This window comes from Sphaerodactylus townsendi, linkage group LG02 (assembly GCF_021028975.2).
Source record: "Sphaerodactylus townsendi isolate TG3544 linkage group LG02, MPM_Stown_v2.3, whole genome shotgun sequence".
Lineage (NCBI taxonomy): Eukaryota > Metazoa > Chordata > Lepidosauria > Squamata > Sphaerodactylidae > Sphaerodactylus > Sphaerodactylus townsendi.
Genome location: NC_059426.1, coordinates 148,136,633 through 148,151,394, shown reverse-complemented (window position 1 = coordinate 148,151,394; position 14,762 = coordinate 148,136,633).

Genomic DNA, 14,762 nt, shown 5'->3' with positions numbered 1-14,762 from the left:
CTTGAGGAAAATTCTTATGTATCAAGCACATGCTGAGGTTGCCAGTAAAATAGTCCTGTCCCTTCTATAGAGGTCTAATATGTTGAAATTGGCATGTGATGCTTTTCACGTAAGAACTATTATGATTATTTGCATTTCCAGTATTTATTCATAAACATTGTATCCGCATGGATCCGGATTAGTTAAGTTTCTGACAGCACATCCCTAGGGTCCAATGAAAAATGATGTGTTAGGCTGCAGTGATGAATTGAATGTGTTAGGTGTTTGGCTGGGACACTGATTGTGAATGAGTGGTCAGGACCCTAACAAATGAATGTGAATGTTTCTTAATGATAGTGGATTTTCCCATGAACTAGCAATTCACCTGCAGGGCTGTGAGCTGTGGTAATTGCACTTTTGAACTGATAGTGATCAGAGACAGGCAGAGAGGAAGAGCTAGAAGTATCTGGCTGGCATTTGCTAGAGCTACTGATAAAACCATGGAGGATAAACTTGTAGATGGGAGGATATTTCGCCTCCTTCCCCTCCCCTATTTCTTTCATTTCATTATTTTGTTATTGGGTTGTTCATAAGATTTTTTAATTACTTTTTTCATGACTTGTTTTGTTTTCATAATTCTATTTCACTGGTGCGTTCCATGCAGCACATATAAGATGTCCTGAGGACCTTAAAAAGCATCTTGGGAAGGAATTCCGCACAGCTTTTTCCCCAAGACATCCTCAGGATGCTTTATGTAAGCTCAAGGCATCTTTTTTTTTAAAAAAAATGCTTCAAAGTGTACCTTTTTTCCTTGAGGTACCTGTAAGTCATGCCCTGCCTTAGCTGTACAGAGTGCAGAGCTCAGAAGACTGTTTCACTCTCTGGTTTCAACCTCAGATTCTCCCTGCTGCCATATGCTGAAGGTTGCTCTAATACTGGGTGCCTTTTCAGTCTGAAGAGTACATAGTTGTACTCAGCTCATTCTTCTGATTCTGGCAATTTATAGTTTTCCTTTTTCTTTTTTCTTTTTTGGTAGAAATTATCTTTGAAGACATGCAGACACATATAAGAGAATCTTAGCTGCTCGGAGGACTCCCATTGAAAAGCATTGAGACCACAGAGGGCAGGTCCACCGCCCATTGAGAAGCATTGCCCAATGCTTCTCAATGGGCAGTATACCTGTCCTCTATAGCCCCAATGCTTTTCAACAGTAGTCCTTGAAGTGGCTAAGATTCTGTCTGCATATCTTCAGAGATAGTTCTTCTAATTTTTTTAGAAGGAAAACTATATATTGCCAGAATCAGCAGAACAAGCTGAGTACAATTTGTACTTTGGGGGCTGAAAAGGCACCCAGTATTGGAGCCTGCACAGCAAATGTCCTGGAGCAACCTTCAGTAAATGATGACATGGTGAATTGCTTCACCAGCACACAAAATGTTGGGCACAAGCAGAGGGTGAAACTGACAAGAGAGTGAAACTATTGGGCAGGAAAAAGCCTCTTTCCCCCATCTGACAGCTTTACTATCCCGAACCAAACAAGCAGTCACCTCAGTTGCCTCTATTTAATATGTCTCACAGACGTCTCTTTTGTGCTTTGTGGAATGGACCATTATTTCTCATTGGTTTCAACAATGACCATCACTTTTTTTCTCGGGTTGCTATGTTTATGGTTGTCCATTCATATTAGACTCTGGAAAATTTCAGTTTTTCTCTATAATGCAAATTTAAGACAGCTACAATAAAATGTTCCTTCCCTTTTAAGTCAATGAAAAACATCTCTCCTCAACATTAAAGTTTATAGGAGAATTGATAGGAAAGATTTCAAACAGTAACACAGACAACTCTGCAGCCATTTAGCTTGATGTCACTTTGTTTTCTCTCAGAAAGAGATGAAACAGTTATGGCGTGGGTGGGCAGAAAGACAGATGAAATGACAGGCAGGAAGGAGAGAGAGAAAGGGATGGCAAGAGGGAGACAGAGTACGAGACTGAGAGATGGAGGGAAAAGGGGGAGGAAGGGAAGGTGGGAGGAATGGGATAGCAGCTTTTGCAAGATTCTTGTGCTTCCCCACTTGACTGATCACTCTAAATTCCTTTGGGTGCAGGGATGTCTTCTTTAGAAGGATCTCACAACCACCCCTTTCAAAGCAGTCAGAATTACATCCTTCTGAGAGAAGCATTTATTACCTCCTGGACCCAATCAACCAACCCCGCCTGGCGATACAATTATCCATTAAGGCTAACTGGCATGGCTAGACATAGTGGGTTTTACACTTGAAGCACCTTGTCCATTTTCAGCAGGACTCACCAACTTAATGGCATCCATACAACTAAGACTAGATGGTGCTCCTACAAAATCCTGAGATTGAACCAGTCCCACAAACTTGGTGTCCTCAGAGGACAAGTCCAAGATTGTCTCTATCAGATGGTCCCATTACACCAGCAGATTCCCTTTTCTGTTTTGAGTCCCCAGCATCAAATACATACACTCCAAATTGGGGCTCTGGCTAACAATGCAGATTGTGCATGTCCCACAGTTCCAACAGAGGATGACAAACCTCACCCCTTCTCACCAACACTAGGCTTTATAAATATGAAGACCTTTTCACAAGTTCAGTAGATGTGAATGCTCTTTCATCTCTGCACAGCTACAAAATTGTGATGAATGAGGTACTGAGGCAGAAATTTTGGTCATGATCAGATTTGTAGCACATTTCAAGACACAGATTGGTCTTTTGCCAACCCTCCCCCCCATCATAATCATCCCTGAATATCTATGAGACAAGGGCTATCTTTGTCTAGAAAACAGCAAATGGAATCTCAGTCTGCGATCTCTCGCTTCTAGGAACTACCACAACAAGGCTATTTTCTTCTCTGTGTTCAGTTTTTTCAGATGAATGAAACTACATAAAATGCTTGCCGGATCTGCCAGTAAATAGAACTGAGTAAATATCAAAGGCTGCTATTAATAAACACCAAAATACAGACACAGCAGTATCGCAATATTTCCGGAACTAGTGTTTAGCAGTGGATCCACATGTTATATGTTGCACTGTTGTAACCATTCGTCTGGATTTTCCTTTCTGAACAGAAAAATCCAGAAAGTGAATGATTTCAATAATTAAATATCAAAAAAATAAACATACAAACAAAGACATGAGTTCTTTTTGAGAGTCCACCTGCAGGACAAAATAGTCATCATTGCAGGCAGATTTGTGTGTGTGTAGTGCAGAGAATGAAGAATAACTTTTGCATTTCCTAGGTCTCTGCATTACCAGCACTGCTTCTGAAACTGTCCACCAATAAACTGTTCTGTAACCACAAATGGTGGTGATTTCCTGACTTGGATAAGGGTGGCTAAAAAGAAAACTTCCTTGTTGGACTGAGAATAACATCATTTAACTCAATTAAGCAATGCAAACGTATACACATGGCAACTGTAATTACATTTCTCAGGCCTTTAACTACATTATTTAAAAAAGAAAGAAAAAAACAGAATGTGTTTCTCTTGATAGGGAAAACAGCTCAGGGGCTGCTTTGTGCCACTGGTACAAATGACCTCTGTTTTTCCCCCCCTTACATTTGGCTTCATTGCATTATAAACAGACCCAGACCAGAGGTACTTTTCTTCAGTTCAATTTCCGAAGCTGCATGCTCCTTGATAAACCTGAGCTGTTAACCTAATAAATCCTGGGTATTTGTTCAGTCCTTGCCCATCTCACAGCAATCCATTTCCTTTGTCTGTTACAGAGTGCCAACAGCTTGCTTCTTAATTTGCCAGAGACAGTACACAATTCCTCATAAATGTGGCGGCAGTGTCCTGCTATCATTGCCTCCACCACTGCGTCAGAATTGTGGATCAATATGGACAACTATTTATCTACTGAGACACCAGTAATACTTGTGATACCTTCAAAAACTGATTATCTGCATTGTCCTGTGAAGTGGATGGAATGGTTGCATCAAATGTATGCGCCTGATGAAAATTCTGGGCAAGGGTGAAGGGCTCACTCTTCCTATTTGGCAGAATCAGACCAGCATAATTACATGTTCACTTACTGTAGTCATTTACCTGTATGTACTGCCAAGCTAGAGTGGATTATACCTTTCCCTCCACTTCCCTGGATTTTTTGATCAAGTTCAGTAGGATGGGAAAATAATATACAGCAAATAATGAGCAACTTTGCTTCTTTTCCTCTACAGGAGCTGGACCAGCAGAATGGTTTTGTCAACAGAATAGTTCAACTGTTCTGTTTGACCCTTTCTGGGCACCACACTGTCTCTGGCCTCATATCATATTCCCATAAAGTTGTTCCTTGGCATTCTCTACTCTCATCCACCTGTCTGCATGTGGAACACAGCTAAGGTGGCAATACAAGATTTGCTGGCTACCCACATGAACACAGAGGGCATCACCCCTGCTGAGTGCCCAAAATCCGCAAATGCTGATGAACTGGCATCTTTGCTTTACTGTATGTTTTGGGAAATGAGTGGAATGGATGCAGATTTCAAAGCTTCATTCCCAGTTTTCTGGGCTTTACTTTCATGATGGATAGGGATAATTGCCCAGAAAGAAGTCTTTCTGTGATGTGTCTCTGAATGTTTCTTTGTTTGCTTTTTGCAATGATGAACAAGCTCTGCAGTTGGCAGGTAATTGTACTGCATTTTGTATGGTTGGATCACTCTTAATAAAGAAAATTAGCAGACTTCTCTGCCTGAGACAAGGGGCACACAAAACAGTGATTCACACAGAGGCAGAAAATGGTATTTTTAAAAAAGAATAAGTAGTGCTTACTCTAATACATCTTTCTACTCTAGCATCACCATTTCTGGGAATGTTCCTCATAAGCGTGTGAAGCCTATCAGAAATAGGTAAAAACAGTTTTAAGGGTGCTGTTCTGTTTATGTTTTTCTCTCATTAAATAAACCTAAGTAGGATTCTGAGTCACTCTGACCTAGATGGCCCAGGCAACCACAATCTCATCAGATCTCAGAAGCTAAGCAGAGTCAATTCTGGTGAATATTTGGAGGGGGGACCTCCAAGGAAGCTCAGGGTTGCTACACAGAGGCAGACAATGGCAAACCACCTGTGGAGGTCTCTTGCCTTGAAAACGCTACAGGGTTCCCATAAGTCACCTGCAACTTGACAGCACTTTCCACCATCACCAGGATTCTGAGTAGACTTCTTCCACTGGCTAGTCCTGGCTGACTGCAGCTTTGAACCCAGCTCCCTGTAATCCTATCCAGTCCTGTAACCACCACAGCACCCTGGCTCAGACATATGCTGAGTAATATCCTTGTATTCTATGAATAACTCTATAGACTTTCTGGCAGGAATACAGCCATGCACAGCAGGGCAAAAAATGCCATCCAATTCAGCACATCATTTCCAGCTCTCTCTGCCATGCAGTCTTGAACAATGTGCAGCTGATTCCTCTCTGCACAATGACTCCAAATGATAAAAATGGCTCAGAGGCTCAAATGAAACTTTTTTTAAAAAAGAAAGAAAGAAAAGAAGCAGCAAAATTCTCTCTTCCTTGGCAAGAATTGGGAATTTGTAATTGTTCTCTATATGGGGTATGTTGTTCAAATTCTATTATCCCAGCAATATGAAAAATAGGTGAATAGAAAGATTTCTAGCAAGATCCAGCAATATTCACAGAATTATAAATATTGCAGATCAGATGAAAGCATTCTCTCCTTAGGCTTTGCAGGCCTACTTTGATCAGCTGCTTTGGGTAACAGGATTGCTTGCCTATTTGAATTTGTCATACAGATATCACTTTCTCACCAAGATGAACCCTATGATGTGTAATGCCATAAATCTTCACAGGTATCCAGCCTGGAGTTATTATTGTCTGCGTCACAAACCAGCTGTGGTGGTGGAACTTAGATTACAGATGCAATGATTTATTAGTGTCTTAAGGAATCTCTTCACCTAGAGTCACCATGTGTGATGGATTAGGCTCTTATGGGGTTAATTTGCGGGGGTGCAGTTAGCCAGAGCAACAGCACCACAGTAACAGCCAGAGTGCAACCTGATTGGCTGGGTTGTAAGCCACAGACAGATAGCTGGCAGCCACATATAGGGTGCACTGTCTGCTATAAAAGCAGGAAAAAACCTGTTGGAATGGAGGAGAGGGAATGGACAGTTTTGAAAGCAGACTGAGAGTTGGTGTGACAAAAAGAGATTCCTGTCACTTTCAATCTGAGTCAGTCTGAGATCTTGTCAGTCTGAGATCTTGTCTAGTAGCAGTGAGGCCAGTGAGAGACAGAGAGAGGAAAGCTAGGTGGCCAGATTCCTCTAAGTCAGTGGTTCTCAATTACAGTTCCTCATGTTGTGGTGACCCCCAACCCTAACATTTATCCATTTTGCAGATGGAGAACACTGATGCAGAGAGTCTTAGGCGACCCCTGTGAAAGGGTCGTTCAACCCCCAAAGGGGTCCCGACCCCCAGGTTGAGAACCACTGCTCTAAGTGATCTCTGAGAGACTGAGAGGATTGGTGTATACCAGAGGCTAGAGGCCTAAGTTGGTGGGAGACAAAAGGGAAATCTATGACAAGAAGACCCTCCAAAGCCAGTAAAATGCCTTTGGAGATAAGGGTGGGTGTCTAAGGAGTGGGTTCTGGACTGTGTGTGGAAGGAGAGGAAGAGTGGGGGAGAGAGGAAAGCACAAGGAGGAAAACAGGCAAGAGGGCTTCATGATCTGCCATTTGGAGATTTTAAAATGTAATAAAAACAGTGATTTTGCAGTGATTATCTGTTTATATCCAAATGTCAATATAATAAATAACAAAAATGGAAGTAGGAAAAGGAGGAAGAGTAGAGGCATCACAGGAGTGTGAGGGAATAAGAGGGGCTGGTGGTGGGTGGAGGGAAGATGTCTTAGGCAAAGCTGTGCTCACTAGCAAATCTTCCCCACTCTGACAGCAAAGAAAATTAACGTCACACTTAAAGGAGTGTCACTTGGCACAGGAAGAATGGAAATTGAAAGTGGGGCTCTGGGAGATACATCAGAACAAAAAGCCTTACTGCAACAGACATTTGCCCCTGCCATGCAGCAAACACCTCATGCATTATGGGCCTAATATGAAGTGAATTTATCCCAAAGCTCCATACATATTTTCCGGAGATAATTAACAGAAAAAAATCCCAAACAATTTTCTTCTGTCTTTTACAGTCTCTGAATCCTGAGAAGATACTTTGTTCAGATTTGTAGCAATTGCTAGAACTCTCTACTGTTAATGTGTTACAATGTAAGAAACAGATGAAGTTTTCATGAACAAAAATTATGTCTAATTGAAATACATATATACTATGTTCTACCTCATAAAGGCATACGTGTTTATAAAAGTTAATTAAAATATGCTCAGTCCTAACCTGTTAACAATTTAACCTGCTCATGAATAACAAGTACTTACCTGGCAGGGGAGACACCTTGATCATGCATAAGAAATTCAATATTTGCTCTCTCAAATGGCCTGGTGTTTTTTTTTTCATTCCTTTTCTCTATTCTAGACTTGTAATAATGTGCATAATCATTTTGTACTAGTGCTTCCGGCTAAAATAAGAACAAACTGTAATACACTGTAAAACTATATTCACATTTTGTTTCTTGTCATTACCATTTCCAGCACATTTCTTGGAGTTTCTATAATAGACAGTTCTGTAGAAGAATATGCCATTCTATGCAGCTGTAATTAGGAGCGTATGTAGTTCTGAATTAGTAGTCAAAGAAAGATGATGAGTGGAAAATAAATTTCTTCACGCCACCAACGTGTTGTAAGACAAAATTGTTTTTATGCTGCTGTAACCCTTTAAAAATCTCATCCTTCACCTTGGGCTTGAGGTCTGTTCTCCCCTCCCTTACCTGCTCATTGGCTCCATCGCCCCCACCTCTGAGTCCTACATTCTTGTAGCTTTGTGCAGAGTTCCACTGCCACACCCTGGCCTCACTGCTAGAGTTCATGTAATGAGGGAAAGGGTATGATGGGAAGGCAGAGGTAGGGGAGGATCCAGATTTGGTCTAATGGACCCAATTTTGGGGGGAGGGAATCCTGGATTTTTTGATATGGGGTTTTGGAGATATCTGGGATCAACCCAAAATTCAAGTTTGTTAGATCTGAATTGAATTTTATGACACTCCACGGGTCTTATTTGGCACCCTTTTTATCTTCCCTCTTGTCCACAATCCGATTGGCAAGGGATAACCATTTGAAGAGGAACCAGAATATGACAGACTGTTTCTTTGAGTCAGATTTAAGAATTATACTAAATGGAGGCTCTCGGGAAAGGAAAAGAGGAAATAGTGGGGAAAGAAAAATCAGATACCCTCACAATTCTATGTGGGCCCCTTGCTTCTAAAGATCTATTAAGATGTGTTTGAATCAGAACAGTGAGTGTTGGGCTATATCTACACATCATTGGATATTGTACATTTCACTGTACTAATCATTTCCACTTGTCCACAGTGGAAAATCCAGAAGTGAATTATTGGAATTATCATGAAAATATCCAACAATGTGTGGATACATGCAGTCACAAACTCAGAGCATGGAAACTATATTCAAATCCCCCCTCAACCTTGAAGCTCACCTAGAACCAGCCACTCTAAGGTCATTTCCCAACTTTTTAAAATAACGTCGAGGCGAACCGCACTCCTTTGCTGCGTGGGTTTTGAGCGCGAGGTCTGGGCGCGAGTTTCACCTCTCACATAAGGTTTTTGTGGGGATAAATTTTGCATGTCATCCTGAGCTGCATTTAGGAAGTGTAGGATATAAATGTGATTGGCAGCTATAGATCTCCCACACTTTTAAGTCAAACTTCACATATGCAACTGTCTCATGTGAAAGAACAGGCATACTTTTTATCACGAAAGGTAATTGCATAATGCAACAGTGATTACTAAGTAGAGGGATAGTACTGTAAGAGAACAAAAAGAAGGGAGAGACATTTGAAAGTTATCTGTTTGTTTAAACATTTCTACCCTGTCTTATCACCTTGGTCTCCAGATGGTGGAAAAATATGGCAACTGAGTTCAAGGACATAAAACATAAAAGCCCAATTAGCAAAATTAAAACACAGATTAAAATACACAAGTTAAAAATTTGAAAGCCATCAAGATTTAAAACATGCAAGAACAAAAGCAAACAGGATCAATAGACACAGGAGTAAAACAAATATTGCCAGATGTGCTGAAACAATTCACAACACACACACACCAAATGCTTCCTGGAATAGACTGCCTTACATGACTTCTAAAATATAACAACTGCCCTTCTCACTCACTCTCGTAAGACATTGCAGAGGACTGAGTTTGCCATGTGTGGGTGGGGTGGGAATCCTCATGTTCTTGTGGTAGCCATAAGGTGAAGTGTTATGGATAGGGCCTGAAATACAAGGAAACAGTTGCTAGTCTTGAACAAAAAGGTCTTAGAGGACATTTCTGAAGCCCAGAAATGGAACTGCCCTAGTAGCTCAGCCAAACATGCTAATTAGGGAGTCCAGAGACCAAATAGATGAGTAAGGAACAAATAGATTAGTAAAGAACAAATAGATGAATAAAGAACAAAAGAGCAAATGAGTAAAATAGCATTTTGTAGATTAGAAACCCCCTAACACATATCAGTGGATACTACACATTAGGTCTCAGGTGGGAGAACCATCTGAAAATGGCAAGAATGTCCAAGTACAGAAGTGAAGATACAGTTGTGTGCTGTGAAGCTACAACATCATGATTGGAGAAGCTGCATTATTCACATATTTGTTTTGTTGTAGCTTCACAAACATAACCATCAAAACAACGTCAAAAAAAACACGTGTGTGGGACTGCTAGGCAAAACAAACTTTATCCATCATTTTAAAAAACCCAGAAATTGCACACTGATGAGCTGTAAGCAGAGAAAACCTCCTCAGGTAACTTTTCCCAAATGGCAAATGCAGGAGAATCTCTTCAGCAGCACACAAAATGGAGGGCACAACTCTGAAATCGACCACAGCTCCGTCGGCCAGCAGGCTGGAAAAAAGGACTGTTTTGGCTGGCAATGCTTATGTTCTCCGTGCTGTGAAAACACAAAATCCCAAAACAGATCTTTTTAAAACATCTGCAGGATGTTTTATTTCTGCTGTGAGAAAAGGACCTATGTTAAAATAATGGATGAAGTTATATTCACCAAAGTTGGTAAATGTTAAGATGTTAACCACACTGACCCATGGTAGGGGGAGGGGGTCTGTTTAAGGAACAGCTCTGTCAACTCTCGGAGTGTCGAACAGTGCCATGCCAAAATGGGGAGGCCATTCTCTGCATTGGCTAGTGCACCCACAAGGACACAATGAAAACTTGTCTGGACTTGCCCTCACCCATATCTGCCTGTTACACACCCTTCCCATAGGGACTAAGAGAAAAATGCCTCTGCTTTGGAAGCTGTCACTGCCCATCTCCATGTTAGCAAGTAGGCCAATTGCACAGCGGAGTGCTGGTTACCGAGAGTAGGAGAAGCAGCCTTAGGACTTAGCTGCAACACCAGGAGAAACACCACAAGAAGCAGTTACTCTTCAGTGAAGTGTAGTTTATATACAGTGCAGGTAATCACAAGAAGATAATACAAGTTCATGGAACAGACTGACAGCATGCTTCGCCAACACAGCATGCTCAGAAGAGAGAGAACAGTTTCAGCTGTTCACACATATATACAGAAGCTGACCAATCAGCCTAAAGGTCACACACAAATTAGTAGCAGCTGGCCAGAACCGGTTTGATCCAGCTCACTGCATCAAGTAGCTGTCAGTGAACTGTCAGTTAGATCAGATTGATCTAGCAAGACACACAATATGCCTACAGAGGCACTTTGATACTCTAACACTCCAGCCCTGGACTATCCACCCAGCAAAGACAAAGAACTTGTTAATGTATTTGCTCCATGTTTCCCTGGCAGTGTTGTACTAACCCAATACTTTTTCCTCTGACTAATCTCTCTGTAATGGCCACTTCATTTACATTGTCATTGTTATAGAAACCGTACTTTCATCAGTTTCCTCCCACCTCCAGGCACTCCCAAGCTTGGCCCATCAAGCTAATGACTTAACTCTTAGATTAATGACTCAAGCCATTAAGGTTGATGCCTGCCTCTTGTCTTTCCCTGGAAAAGACCACTCTGCATAATCCTAAGTGTCTTTTTTCCCTATAAGAAGCCCTCTCTCCCAGTAGCCAGTGTTCAGTATCTCTGGACATCTTTCTGTCTGTTGATATTGTTCCACAATATGTTGTTATTTCTTCTACTAGAGCTAAGTGCAGGTTGCTCAGCTCTGTTCATCTGACCTTTCTGGTCCAACATCAGGTGACTATAACTCTTACTCCCCAAATTCCTTTCATCTATTCCAAACCTATTATCTCAACACTGCTTATATCCTAGGACTATGTGTGTGTTCTGCTGTTTTGATTATTTTCTTGTGTACCCCTATTATTCCTTAATAAAATTGTAAAACTTTATTTGCTCTCCTGCAAAATTTCTTGCAAAAGGTGATCTTTGTATATACAAGCAACAAAGAACCTGAGCTTGCCCAACCTTTAGCTAAGTCAAGGGTCTGCTCTCACTCATTCCCCACTCTAAAAGGGAGAGACTACCACCATTTCAGGTAACATACTGGCAACCAATTTTATAATAATAAAATGGAAGCCAAGATTCTCTGGTAGTATTACTTGTGTATTACTTCCCAAAATTATCCAAATACTCATTGAGTTGTACCTTGCTGGGACATGATTATCTGGTACAGGAGTACTAATTAGATGTCATGTATGTAGCTGAATCAGGCCTGATCCATGTCATCTGGAGCAGAGGAGGAGGCTGTCTGCAGGCTGAAACTGGAACAAAATCGTATACTGGGACATCAATGTGGGTTCTAGGATGAAAAGAGCTTTAAAGGTAATAACTAGCACTTTGAATTGGCCCATAAACAGGTAGGTTGTCACTGCAGTTGTCACATAAATTGAGCTATGTATTGCAAGCAGCTGATCCGAGAGAAAAGCCTTACTGTTGCATTGTGAGCCAGTCAGAGCTTCCATGATTACTTCAAGAGCAGCCCGATATACAGTGTTTTACAACAGTGAAACCTGGAGGTTAAAGCAGCATGGATCTGTGTAGACAGATTGAAGAATTTAAGGGGGGGGGGGCAATTCATGAGGTAGACTTAATTGGATCCAGGAACACCCAAAGTTCTTAGTGGGTATCTACTATGGAACATTTAACCTCATTTGACTACATCAATGAATTACAAAATCACACTTCAGTATGCCTTTCTTATATTTTTGGTATGAAATTAATCTAAATAAGCCCTGGTGTTTCCTAGGTTGTTGATTCAAAACCATTTGTAATTGAGAAAGAGAAATCACTAAATGCTTTTGGTACATGTGGCACTAACCCCTCCCCCCATAAAAACTAGCATTAGATAAGACTTACTTCAGCCAAAGGAAGCCTCATCAAATGGATATATGTGTACATATGAATGTATTTAAATGGGAGACAGCTGACACAAGTGCTTGGTAGTTGGGAACTCTGATCAGGTGGAAAGGCAGGATAAAATGTTTTGAATAAAATAAAACAAAACAGTGTTTGGAGGTCATTCTCAGAATATTGGAAATTTGCAAACTGACATTCAGAACGTTTTATTGTATTTTGTGAAATATATTTTGTTTGTGTCCATTGGTATACATAGATACATAGGATGCCATTATAACAACAATTGCACATGGGGCACTATTACTAAGCATATTACTAGTACTACCCATGCTTTCAGATCAAGGTACCAATTTACATGTGTGAATATAGAAACTCTTATTTCATTTTCAGTCCAAACTTGTATTCTTTGTCCTTTTCCCAAACAAGCTGGCAGCTCAGTTGGCGTCTGTTAGCATTGTTTCAAGAACTTTCTATATAAAGTATGTAAAGACTGCATTAGTGTGTGTGTGGGGGGGGGGGGGAACCAGAATAAATGAATCAATAAAGCATTCCTGAGTCAAACACTGAAACTGCAGTTTATTGCTAATGTTTGCTTGCCATTAATAGACATTAAAATATGGGGCCCCTTTCTACAGATGACAAAAATCAGATGCCAAACTCCACAGCTTTGTGTTACTTTGCTCTCCAGTTGTATGAAATACACCTTCTTGAGTAGATGCCAGTTTAATAATGCTACATTATTTTAAACACGAATCACAGTCCCTAAAGAACCAGGCCCCATATATAATCCCCCCTGTTAAAGCCATTTCTTTACTGGATGCAGCTGGAGACTACAATATTGCTCAACAACTAGATGAATGGAACAGAAACCACTTCCTAATCCCTTGTCCTCTTTTGCTTGTTATTGCAGTAGCACAATGCACCTGAAACACTAAACATATTCATAGTTAAATAAAATCATATGAATGTAAAGTCTTGACAAGAAAGCCGAAACAATGAAATGGTCAGACTGGGCTTGAAGTGAACCAGGTGCAAGTCCTACCTCTCTAGATCTTTAGATCACTTTGGACCATTAAATCTAACCATCTTTAAATTGCACCTCTCTCATTGGGTTGTTGTGAGGACACAGTTAGTGGAGCAGGAAGGAAGAACCCTGAGTGATACTAAATCCAAATCACTGCTGCTGTGGGAAGAGTTCATCCAAGAATCTGTAGAAAACTGGACAGCAAATTTAGCTTCAGAAAATGAACCTTCATTCACCAGCACTGGTGGTAGTCAACAGATCAACTGTGTTCATCTCAGGAATGAACTTTCTTTTCTGGTCAGTTCTGTGTTAGGAAGGAGCTTGAGATGTCCCTAAGAGTTTTCTGATATCCTGGAAGGATCCCAGCTGCTAAAAATAATGTGTTAAGTTGTAAGATCGAGAAATACTAACTTTTCCATTTCTCTGGTATCTAAATCTTAAGTTGTAGCAGTAGTAATTAGTTGTCATCACTCACTGTAGATCATCTGGAAACAGCAGACCCAGTTTTATTATACAACTATGGTCCTAAGTTTATCTGAAGGATGACATATCAAATACAGGAAGACTTGCATCCACTGCAAACATAAATATTTTATATCCCCAACTAAGCACCCCCTCTCCAACAGTCCTCCCCAAAAGTGAAAGCATTCTCAGGCTGATAATGCAAATTTGTCAGTGAATAAGCTTCCTAACTTGCTTGTTGTATCACATCCAGGGACTGGCCTGCAGGTATTTCAACAATATGGGTAAAGTAAGTTCAAAGAAAATTAGGTAAGCAATGGGAAAGTTGAAATGATAGGGGAACTATCAGAAAGGAAAGGAGGCATAGTTTTCTAGAGTGATCTATGGTTTACCTAATAAATCTTACGTGGGAATATACCAAACTGGGTTTTGTAACATCATGCCAAGTTGTTTGAAGCAAAATACCTTCTGTAGATAAGACTCTGTTACTGGGATCAGGAAATAAACAGAGCAACGTTTCACTCCCTTCCATTAGTAGATAATACTGGCTCTGCATAAAAAAAATTTGTTAACTATTAACATAGTTACCCAATGGAATGTTTTGGAAAAGAAGGCAGAAGATAGGTTTCCCTTGTCCTATCTTATGTCTGTGAAGGTCATCATGATAACACATCTAGGCACCAGGGACAGCTGATACTGACATGATACATACATGCCCATATATTTTTGCCTCTGGATAATTCTCTTTCTGTGAATCACACAGCTACAGTTTGCTAAACTTATCAGGCATGAAGACTTTTTAAATGGATTGATTGAAAGATTTTTTTGCTGTAAAGACATT